The 9,233-nt window shown below is 33.5% G+C and overlaps 1 pseudogene; it reads right to left on the bottom strand.

The window, feature by feature from the left end:
* Positions 1-5,677: 5,677 nt before the first annotated feature.
* LOC121257867 lies at positions 5,678-8,731 on the bottom strand (annotated as a pseudogene).
* Positions 8,732-9,233: the final 502 nt, after the last annotated feature.

Genomic DNA, 9,233 nt, shown 5'->3' with positions numbered 1-9,233 from the left:
TGAAAATCAATCTTCAAGTATTGATGTTGAAGACAGTGGGAGTAAAAGATCCAAAAGACCATCAATATTATTTCAAGATCATTATGCACTAAATACTAGTTTGAAAAATTTAGATAATGATATTGAAAATTTTTCTGAGGCAGTCAATAATATTAATTCAAATAAATGGATTGAGACCATGAAAGATTAAATAGAATCAATAAACAAAAATAATATTTTGGAGTTAATAGATCTTCCAAAAGACAAAAAAGGAATTGGTTGTAAATAAGTTCTTAGAAGAAAATTTAAAGTTGATCGTAGTTTGGAAATGTATAAAGCAAAGTTAGTGGCCAAGAGATATACTCAACAACCAAGTGTAGACTTTGTGGATTCGTATTCACCTATGGCGAAGTTCACATCTATAAGGATCATTATATCCATTGTTGTCAAGATGAATTTGAAATTACATTAGTTAAATGTGAAACCAACTTTTTTCAATGGTGAATTAAAAGATGATATCTTTATGATTCAACCAGAAGGATTCCAAACTAAAGGACATGAAGAAAAAGTCTACAGGTTGAGGAAGTCAATGTATGGACTTAAAAATTCTTCAAGACAATGTACTTGAAATTTCACCAAGCTGTTTTGGAAATGGGATATGAAATGAATCCTCTAGATCATTGTGTATGCATATGAAAAAATGATAATATATTAACATTATTATCATTTTATGTTGATGATATATTACTGGCAGTTAATTGTCTAGATATGATGAATAAAACAAAAGAATTTTTGAAATCAAAATTTGAAATGAAAGACATAGGTGAACCCACCTATGTTCTTGGAATAAGAATTTCTAGATATAGAAATTCAAATTTATTGTATTTAGATCAAGAAAAATATTTAGAAAAAATGCTTAAAAGATTTGGTATGGAAAATGGTAAATCTTTAAGTATGAATGTTTGCAAAACTCATACTTTACATAAAAGTATGTGCCCAAAAGATGAGGAGGAAATAAGTGAAATGCTTAAAGTTCCCTATGCTCAAGCTGTGGGAAGTCTCATGTATGCAATGACAAGTACCAGTCCAGATATTTGTCATGCAGTAGGATTGGTAAGCAGATTTCAATCCAATTCAAGTAAAGAACGTTGACAAGCAGTAAAATGTATATTAAGAAATTTACAAGGTACTAAAAATTTGAAATTGTGCTCCGGGAACAGTGATATAGAATTAATCGACTATAGTGATGCAAATTTTGGAAGTGATGTAAATGATAGAAAATATATAACTGGATATATATTTCTATTTGGTTGAGCAACAGTTTCTTGATTAAGTAAGAAACATGGCTGTATTGCTAAGTCTACTATGGAAGCAGAGTATATTGCTTGTAATACTATAGTGAGTAATGCGGTGTGAATAAGTCGTTTTGTTGAAAGTTTGAATTTGGGTACATCCATAGAATCAATCAATGTGTTTTGTGATAATAATTCTGTCATTTCATTCATAAAAAGTGGAACACGGAGTTCTAAGGGAAAATACATTAATTTGCATTATCATTATTTTTAGATATAGTAGAAAGAGGTAAAGTTAAGGTTAATTTTATTTTCTCAACTGAGATAGTAACAGATCCGATAACTAAAAGTTTATCTCTGGAGAAATTTAGAGAACATGTGACTAGAATAGGATTGAGAGAAACCTAAGTGAAGCAATCTCATGGTCGACATGGATAGCTTAGCAAATTCTAGAGACGCCTAGAAAATTGAAGTTATGGTGATATCCAAATGAAAATTTTGGTCATTTGGAAAGTCACTGATAATGTAATCAAGAGAAACCTCAAGAATGGCCTTAAGGTAAGTACTTGACGAAATTTCAGTGCAAGTTGATTAACCAAGTAAAAGGTTGATCATGGTAAAGTCGCTGATAAGATGATTAAGGAAAGACTCAGGTGAGTAAGTATTTAATGAAAATTCAGTGCCATTCACTAAAGTTTTAGTGAAATGTGATTTGATTACCCAACTAATCAGTTAATCATTTGCAAAGTCCTTCATAAGGTGATTACGGAAAACCTCAAGAATAGCCTCTAGAGGAAGTACTTAATGAAAATTCAACTCAGGTCGATACGTGTGTTATATATTCGGCTAAAGTCATCAATTATGACATGGATATGGATAGTTGATTCAATCACGGGATATGCATTATTGATCCAGTCATGGAGAATTGATGTCGTTCACTAAATTTTTTTTAGTGAAATGAAGTCACTCCTAATATGTGATTAGTGGGAGCACATATGGTAAAAGGTACAGTCAAATAAGGTAATGACAAAAATGTGTGCACGTAAAGACTTGTCATGCTCTGACACCAATATGCAAGAGTAACAGATGAGAGTTGAGTAGTGGAAAGCTCATATTGGTATCAAGGTAAAATACTCAACTGAATCATCACCGTTTTGTGTAATCAAGTGAGAGATATAATTCTAAGGGGTGTGATCACCAAACAGTGTACCTCTTGGAATGACACCCTCTAACATGGTGATGGTTCCCATGAGAGGTGATGTTTAAGGAAGTGTCAAGAGATACAACCTTTTGATTAAGTCAAAAGGTTGTGTGTGACTAGTGAAGTGTCAAGAGACAACTTTTGATTAGTCAAAAAGTTGTATCATTTTTTAATGTTGTGACCTTTGGGTTACCATTGGATTACCAATGGTTGTACCCTTTGCCAACCGATGTATGATGGCCTATAAATAGGGGCCATTAGTTCACAAATGAAAACACTCAATTTCCTTAATTCATTACCAACTTGTAGAACAAATACCATCATGAGAGTATCATCTTGCCAAAATTTCGCTTCTATTTGTTCTTCATTATTCAACAACATCAGCTTCATCTCGCTTAATTATGTGGCTTTAGGAATAATCTCAAACTAGTTTGGCGTTGAGAAAGTAATAGAAAGATCATAAAGTGTGTATTTATAAATGGAAGCAGAAGGCGCTACTAATCATGCAATGAATGAGTTTAGGGAAATCAGAGATAGTCCATTATAACTTCGGTTAGAAAGCAAATGCTATTTGATTTGGGTCTGGTCCTCATTTTCTCCTGCTTCACTTTCCTTTACACCGGACAACAGGCCGTGGCAGTTGTAGTGGGGTTGATTCAGCTTTTATGAGAACTCTGAGGTTGTTTGGATGTTGAGATGAGTTGAGATGAGTTAAATTTTTTTACGAATAGTAGTGAGTTGAGATTGTTAAATGAGTTTGGTAGGATTCACTTAAGATGAGTTTAGATATATTTATGGGAAGTTGTAAAAGAAATGAGTCACACCATTATTTTATATTGTTCACCTTACAGTAAAAACGGAAATGATTTCCTCATCTGGCGCCAAATGAAGCAAAGGAAAAAAAAGAAAAGATTTGGCATTGTAGCTAGGCGCGCCAACGAGAACATGCAAAATGGAAATAAGTTTGGATGCCATCGGGTTTTTTTTTTTTTTTTTGAATTTTCATAATAGTATTCACTATTCACAATTCTGTACTTTTTGAAGTTGTTATTTTTTCAGAAATGAGTTTACGGATGAAACTCGGCTGTTTAGGTGAAAGTGGGTTTGTCAGTTGTGAGGCACAACCAATGGGTTCATACTTGAACTGCTCTCATTTGACGACCCACATGTGTTTGGATGAGGAAAGCAACCTAAAAGTGAAGTGAACTCAACTGCTCTATGCATCCAAACGAAGCCTGAAACTTTCACGAGAGAGTTCCATTACGCTGGATGCATGGCAGGCCATGGGTGAAATTCTTTTTTTAACATTGGATTATCGTTTATCAGGGGAGTTAATTGGTGGGAAGAATTTATGGTCGTGTTTATGTAATCAGCATGTTTTTGTAATGAATCTCTTTGGAAAATTTCCCTTCCAGTTAGGTGGTAAGCTTAGAGCCTGATCATGTCCAACGCACTCTCCTATATATGGTTTAGTAACAAGAACTAAGCTATTTCATTGATCATTGTTAGCTCTAAAAAAACTCTCAAGTTCTTGTAGATTAGGATGGTGGGAAGTGATTTTCCATTATAGAAATGAACGTAAACAACCGTACCTATATGAAATGATTTACATTAATTTCATATCATTGCTCATTTTTTCAGAGAAGTAGTGATATTGAGACATGCGTTTGACATTAATTAGTGTCCTTTCACTTGGTTCTGTTAGAAATAAATACATAATATTCATTATTCAAGCATGTAGGTGATATATATATATATATATATAACTTATTCTCTACTTTATTTAGTTTATCTTGTTCTATTTTATTTTTATTTTCTACGTTTCAAGCGCTTATGCAACTAGAAGTTCTCTTTAATTACTTTGTTCTGAATTTTATCTCCAGGGGGCTTGTGGGGATTTGGCATACAAGTTATCGCACACTCTCCCACCAAATGTTACCGAACACATTTTTCAGGCTCTTAATTTTCAGACAAAGGTAACTACAGCTGTTTTAATTTTAAGAAATGATAGTTGTATTTATAAGTGTACAAACGTCACGCAATCACTTAAAATAAATAAATAAATAAATGTGAGATTTACATGAAAAAAATTAATTTTTAATAATAGACTCTATTATTTTTTAAAACGACTATACAATATTTATATACTCTATAATTATATATAGTATTACTCTTTAATCTTATGTTTATGCCCTTAATTCATGAGCCGGGTATTTGCGAACTCCCATTTTTTCTTACATCGGTTTGTTAAAGAAAATGATAAACTTACTAGTCTATAATTATTTTACGATTCTATTTAAAATGAAGGATAAACCTATATTCAGTACCATGCCTACCACTTGCCCCTAACGTGGGGCAATTGTCCATCCATTAACACACGTCTGGAGTTGGTAATTATTATTAGTTGAGTTTTATTATGTACAAATAAATTTACGTATTAATCTATGTATTAATATTGTTACCTTTATATTTTAAATTCAAATTAGCATTGTTTTCAATGAAATCTATTTTTTGACCAATTATATTAAATTTGTGTACGTATTAGTACACAAAATCGCTTACAATCAGATTTTTCCTTATTAGTTCCTTTCGCACTTCCAACTCAGTGTAGATTTGGTTTGATCTCACCAACCTTTTAATCTATTTCGTCTCAAATTCTTAAACTTTCAATTTTTTAATTTAATTATTACAAATTTTTTAAATTTTTAAATAAAGTAAAAAAATAATTTAACTTTTTCAAATATCAAAATAAAAATTATATTAAAAAATTATATTTCAACTCTCTTTTAACTTTAAAATTTTTTTATTCAATTTTTTTTTCTCTTTTTTCAAAATCTCATAAAAATCTTAATTTAAACTATTTTACTATTATTTACAGATGTTTCATCTCGTCTCATTTTATCTGTGTAACCAAACGATGTGTTAGTGTTAATTTAAGCCTTATTTGGTTATACAAATAATATGAGATGAGATAAAAATTAAAAATTAAATAAAATATTATTAGAATATAATTTTTTAATAGTATTTTTATTTTGAAATTTGAAAAAATTAAATTATTTATTATATTTTGTTTAAATATTTGAGAAAGTTATAATAATTATATAAGATGAAATGATTTTGTTTATATAACCAAACCAGTCCTAATAGAAAAACTTGGTCCAATTGGAGTGTAATTGGTTTGGTTAGATATGTTCGCAATCTGTCATTAGGGGTATTTTTGGTCCAGTCCCATAATCAAAACCACATAACTCACCCCCTCGGCTATTTTTACTGCTTCTTCTATTGCAGCTGAAGAACAGTTCACTGCATTGCAACCCGGGTGGTGGATTACGTTTTTGACATATCTCTGCAATCCTTCCAGCCGGGTAACCGATTTGCATGGAGGGCCTGCATAGTTTCCCAGAAGTGTTTTGGAAGAATTGGCATTAGGGCCTTTTACAGCAAGGGACAAGGTTGTTGCTAGTGATAGTGGGAGCAGTCCGTCAGAGTTCTTTAACAGGACAATGCCATTTCGAGCGGCTTGGGCTAGATCCTGGTGCTCTATGCTACAAACTTTATCTGGACCGATGTTGCCAAAAAGCTGCTGAACTGGATTGCCATCAAACAATCCTAGCCTCATTCTGACAGAGAAAAGGTTGTGAAGCGCTCTGTCTATTTCAGATACAGCTAATTTTGTCTGCCCTACAGCTTTCTGAGGGTACTTCTGCAAGTAGGATCCACATCCATACCGGAAAATAATGTTCACGGTACAGATAAGCAAACGTTCAAAACTGACTACTTAACAAAGTCGTGTCAATCCAGAAGTCTGTGGAATAAGTTTTTTGAGAAATACTTAATATATATATATATATATATACACTTACAAATTAGTACCGTGGGTTAACCTGATATTTCAAATCTATTTTAAAATAAAAATATCAAAATTTGTTAATATATCATATTACATTAAGTCACGTAAAAAAAATGTAATCATACTTAAAAAAATTTGTTAAAAATAATTGCAGCAGAAAACGAAAAAAAGAAAAGAAAAAAGTCCATCTAAAATAATAGAATAATAAAGTTTTTTTTTTTTAATTATATGCAAATTATATAAAAATTGTGCCTATCATCACTCAAACTATATAGTCCATCCAAGATGGAGTAAGAGTACTGCATGAGGGCCAAAGCTTGATGATTATTGACTCTAGAATCCAAGGAAACTAAACAGGAAGAACAATATATATAAATGCAGGGGTTCCCACACAGTACCAGCTTTGAGGACATCTGCAACTGCATCTTCTGATGTTTTAGTATATCCTTGTTTTTCATAGATGATAGAGACGGCACCACAATCTGAGGCGATATATCTGATCATTTCCGACAGAAAAAAAGAAGAAGAAGCAATTTTTTAAGTCCGAAAAAAGAAAGCATGTCCTTTTACAAGAAAGTTGTAATGATTTATGCATAATTTTATTTTTTTATTTTTAACCATTGAAACCCCATTGTCCTCTAGCAGTTTTGGTTAAAAGATTATAATCTGCACAGTTTGGGACACCATTGACACGGTTGTAAGCACACTTTATCCCACTGGCTCGACCTTCTTGTATGCAACTCTCAAATGGTGGCTGATATGTGTCTGCTAAGTCTTGCTGTGTCACCTGAAAGGAAATGAAAAGAAAAGTTATATTTCCAAGAAATAAAGCACCTATTCTCTAAGATGCTGGCTGAAATCACAGAATTTATTTTTGTAAAATTACTTTTTTTTACAAATTAAATTCTAATATCGATTTGCAAGTAAAATAACTGGTAGCATATACAAGATTTTTGTACGTAGGATCCACTCTTTAAAGTGTCTTGAACCGTAAGAAAAAGGGGGAGTCGGGGAGTAGTACTGCTTTGTGGGAATATTTAAATTCCTTTCAATAAATATATTTTGAAGACGACAGTCACAAATTATACTTACAAATATTTATAATCCTTATTCTTCATATATTTATACATCTAATATATGACCAGTGGTATGAAAGCTTCAGCTACGTATGCTTAAAAACGATTGGTGTTTTAAGTTTTTAAAAATTATAATGAATTACACTATATATGGGTAGGGTGTTAAGACGCTGACTTGTACGTTAGTAACACTTATATTTATTAGGTCCCAAATAGACCAAAAGAAACCATAAACAAAAACAATATTCGTTCCTGCCAATTAAATTAAGGAAAAGTTTTTTTACAAGTGAGTTTGCACACTAAACCGCACACCGATATTGACATATAAGGTATCTGTTTGATAAAATGATACGAATTGAAGATGAAAATAATTTTTATAAGACAGAAGATTTTCTTTCTTCTCTCAAAATTTTTATTCTTTTATTTTTTTTAATAAAAAAAGTCATGTCAACATGGTACCCACTAAACCACTTGTACCTAGCAAAGCTTTTAAATTAAATATTAGCAAAAGGGACTTTGAAGTTGGAGACTTACATGAGCATCAAAAACAAACCGGTTTACGCCATTCCAATTTTCCAAATCGTAAGCTGTAAAATGCTAGCAGCAAGCCGAAGCTTGAAAATGATGCCCGTCCTCGTGCTTCCCACCTTCGTAGGAATCTCCCCGAACGCCTCTCACATACGCCACTGCATATTTTCCTGTAACTACAGGATCCTCTCCTCGTGTTTCTTGGCCTCTCCCCCATCTAGGGTCCCTGAATATATTTATGTTTGGAGCCCAAAACGTCATGCCCTTTGCTTGACCAGCATTGTACACTGCTCTGGCTTCTGTCCCAATCGCCATAGATTCCAAATATCCACAGATAATGATCAAGAAACATTGTGCATAATTAATTGTATATAAGTGCATGAGAACTCAGACTCACCTGGCCGATGCGATACCAGAGATTGGCATCGAAGGAAGCGACAGTAAGAATGACCTGAGGGAAGCTAGTGGCGGCCGGCATTGTGCCATCGAGAATGATGCCCAGTCCGCCGTTGGAGAGGCCGTGTAAAGCCTCGGACCACCACTGGTAGGCGGGGATGCCGAGCCGGGGGATCGGATCCGCTGAGTTACCGAGCTGAGAGATTTTCTCGTCCAGTGTGAGGCGGGAGACCAGGTCCCCGACTCTTTCTGTGATGGGTAGTGAGGTGTTGCAGAAAGTGTAGGACTTCGTTGATGAGTTGGACGAGTCACAGGAAAACGGAGGCTGAATTGACTCTCCAACGTGAACGAGGAGTAGAAGAAGGAAGAAAGGGGTTATGAAGGGTATCAGGCTTTGAAGGAACCCCATTCTGTACGTGTTGGTTGGTTGTTGAGATGAAGAAACGAATGCAGAAGAGGGACCGAAAGTAATAGCGGCAAAGGTCAGTGAGAAAGTAGATCAGTGAGGCTGATCAGCAAGGTTTAGACCGAGACTCCGAGCGACAAAGTTGTCCTATTGCCTTTTATTGTACATGATGTTATATGCTCTGCGACAAAGCTGTCTGAAATATAGAAAACTTGACCTGAGGAACATTCAGAAGCATGCATGGATTCGTGTTTTGAAACCCTCGGGCCAAGGCACAATATATATATATATATATATATATGTATATATATATTGTTTTTAATGAAAGGAAGACGCCACCTCCAAACTTTATTGAATCAAATCTTCACTTGTGACGAAAAATACTCCATTACAAGAAAATTGTTTATTTGCGATCAGTTAATTCCAGCGAAATGACTATTTACAACTATAATTGGTTGCGAATAATCTTTTATTCGCAATAAATTGGTCACAAAAGTATGTTTTT

Source organism: Juglans microcarpa x Juglans regia, chromosome 3S (genome assembly GCF_004785595.1).
Source record: "Juglans microcarpa x Juglans regia isolate MS1-56 chromosome 3S, Jm3101_v1.0, whole genome shotgun sequence".
In the NCBI taxonomy this organism is placed as follows: Eukaryota; Viridiplantae; Streptophyta; class Magnoliopsida; order Fagales; family Juglandaceae; genus Juglans; species Juglans microcarpa x Juglans regia.
The sequence above is the reverse complement of the archived record's forward strand: the minus strand, read 5'-3'. Positions and strand labels throughout refer to the sequence as shown.